Source organism: Schistocerca cancellata, unplaced genomic scaffold (genome assembly GCF_023864275.1).
Source record: "Schistocerca cancellata isolate TAMUIC-IGC-003103 unplaced genomic scaffold, iqSchCanc2.1 HiC_scaffold_674, whole genome shotgun sequence".
NCBI classification, from domain to species: Eukaryota; Metazoa; Arthropoda; class Insecta; order Orthoptera; family Acrididae; genus Schistocerca; species Schistocerca cancellata.
In genome coordinates this window covers 165001-167500 of record NW_026046685.1, presented here as the reverse complement: position 1 = coordinate 167500, position 2500 = coordinate 165001, and the positions used below count along the sequence as shown (strand labels likewise).

Below are 2500 nucleotides of genomic sequence, written 5' to 3'. Positions count from 1 at the left end.
CCTCACGCGTGACCGGCCCCCATAGGCACTCAGGAGCGACAGGCTCCGAGTGCGGGAGAAGGCGGTCACGGATGAAGCCGGCGGTGGAGATCGGCTTCTTGGTGAAGAGGTCCGCCCAGAAGTCCAGCAGACCGGGGATGTCGGGTGGCGGCTGCAGTAGGGTGCCGTCCAGCAGGCCACGCACGCAACGTGCACGCGACCTACGGAAGGCGTCCTGTGTCCGCGCGTACGCCCAACGGCGCCGCTTGCGCTTCTGCAGCGGCGGGGCGGCAGGCGGCCGCTTCGATGGTTGGCGCGGCCGCTGTGTCCTGGTACTCGTCCTCTCCCTCCTGGACCCGACCGACGCAAGGGCATCCGGGAGCATGCCTAGGATGACCTCAGGCGGCGTGCCCCGCCCTAGACCAACAACTCGGTCCAGGGCAGAGAAACGCTGGGCGGAAGCAGGCAGCTCCGCAAGATGCTCCCAGATGGCGGCGTCAGTCGGTCCCTCCGCAGGCGGCCCGGTGGTGTCGGCCGCGAAGTCCGCAGCTGCGTCGTCGGACGGCGCAGCGCCATCGCCCGCTTCAGGCGGCTGCGTCACCGCTCCCCGGCGGGACGCCGGCTCTTCCCCCCGACCGATCTCAAGTGCCTCCATGAATTCGCGGACAAGCTGCTTGTGGGCAGCTTGCCGCCGTCGGCACTTGATTGCCTCAAGCGTTCGGTCGGGGAACATCCTAATCAGCTCTTGGTTGACAAAGAAGAACCGAGCGTCCCTCTCAAGGAACAGTTCCGCCTCCGCTTTGGCGAGCGAAAGGACTTCCTCTTCCGTCCACCTCGCGCGATGCCTCTCCGTGATGATCTCCGCGTTGGTAGCCGCCAGGTGTTGGCGGCGGCGGTGAACCCCGAGGCCGTTTTTGGTCGTAAAAGTGCGGTGGCACTCTCTGCAGGCAAATGTAGCTACACAATCTATCGGATCTTCGTCTCGGCCGGTTGGCCGGATAGGTGCTGGGGTAGCTGGGGTGGCACCTTCAGCGGAAGGGCCACCTTTTCTTCTTTCTTCATTGTTGCCCCCAACTATAAAGGGATAATGCGAGGGGGGGCTGGTAACCCCCCCAAGCCCCTGGTGCGGTCTTCCACTCTGCGAAATCAGCGGGCCCACGTGAAGGGGAGAAGACCGCAGGAGAGGAGAGGCTAAGAGGGCTAGGCCCATGTATTGCGCATCACTCCCCCAGTAGCTACAACCCAAGGAAGGCACCTCGCAGCAGCAGCACGACTACATCAAGACCCTGCTTCGAAAAGCCGAGTCCGGATGCAGCCACTCCGCCGCTACTTGGCTACCTTAAGAGAGTCATAGTTACTCCCGCCGTTTACCCGCGCTTGCTTGAATTTCTTCACGTTGACATTCAGAGCACTGGGCAGAAATCACATTGCGTCAACACCCGCTAGGGCCATCGCAATGCTTTGTTTTAATTAGACAGTCGGATTCCCCCAGTCCGTGCCAGTTCTGAGTTGATCGTTGAATGGCGGCCGAAGAGAATCCGCGCACCCGCGCGCCCCCGGAGGAGCACGCTAAGGCGGACGCGGCCTCGCAGCAAGGAAGATCCGTGGGAGGCCAAGGCACGGGACCGAGCTCGGATCCTGCGCGCAGGTTGAAGCACCGGGGCACGAACGCCGCGCAGGCGCGCGCATCCTGCACCGCCGGCCAGCACGAGGCCAACCAACGGCGAGAGCAGACCACGCCCGCGCTAAACGCCCGCACTTACCGGCACCCCTACGGCACTCACCTCGCCCAGGCCCGGCACGTTAGCGCTGACCCACTTCCCGACCAAGCCCGACACGCCCCGATCCTCAGAGCCAATCCTTATCCCGAAGTTACGGATCCAATTTGCCGACTTCCCTTACCTACATTATTCTATCGACTAGAGGCTCTTCACCTTGGAGACCTGCTGCGGATATGGGTACGAACCGGCGCGACACCTCCACGTGGCCCTCTCCCGGATTTTCAAGGTCCGAGGGGAAGATCGGGACACCGCCGCAACTGCGGTGCTCTTCGCGTTCCAAACCCTATCTCCCTGCTAGAGGATTCCAGGGAACTCGAACGCTCATGCAGAAAAGAAAACTCTTCCCCGATCTCCCGACGGCGTCTCCGGGTCCTTTTGGGTTACCCCGACGAGCATCTCTAAAAGAGGGGCCCGACTTGTATCGGTTCCGCTGCCGGGTTCCGGAATAGGAACCGGATTCCCTTTCGCCCAACGGGGGCCAGCACAAAGTGCATCATGCTATGACGGCCCCCATCAACATCGGATTTCTCCTAGGGCTTAGGATCGACTGACTCGTGTGCAACGGCTGTTCACACGAAACCCTTCTCCGCGTCAGCCCTCCAGGGCCTCGCTGGAGTATTTGCTACTACCACCAAGATCTGCACCGACGGCGGCTCCAGGCAGGCTCACGCCCAGACCCTTCTGCGCCCACCGCCGCGACCCTCCTACTCGTCAGGGCTTCGCGGCCGGCCGCAAGGACC

At 62.8% G+C, this 2500-nt stretch overlaps 1 pseudogene; it reads right to left on the bottom strand.

Moving 5' to 3' along the window:
* Positions 1-2500, bottom strand: part of LOC126139052 (large subunit ribosomal RNA) — a 7931-nt pseudogene that overhangs the window by 3730 nt on the left and 1701 nt on the right.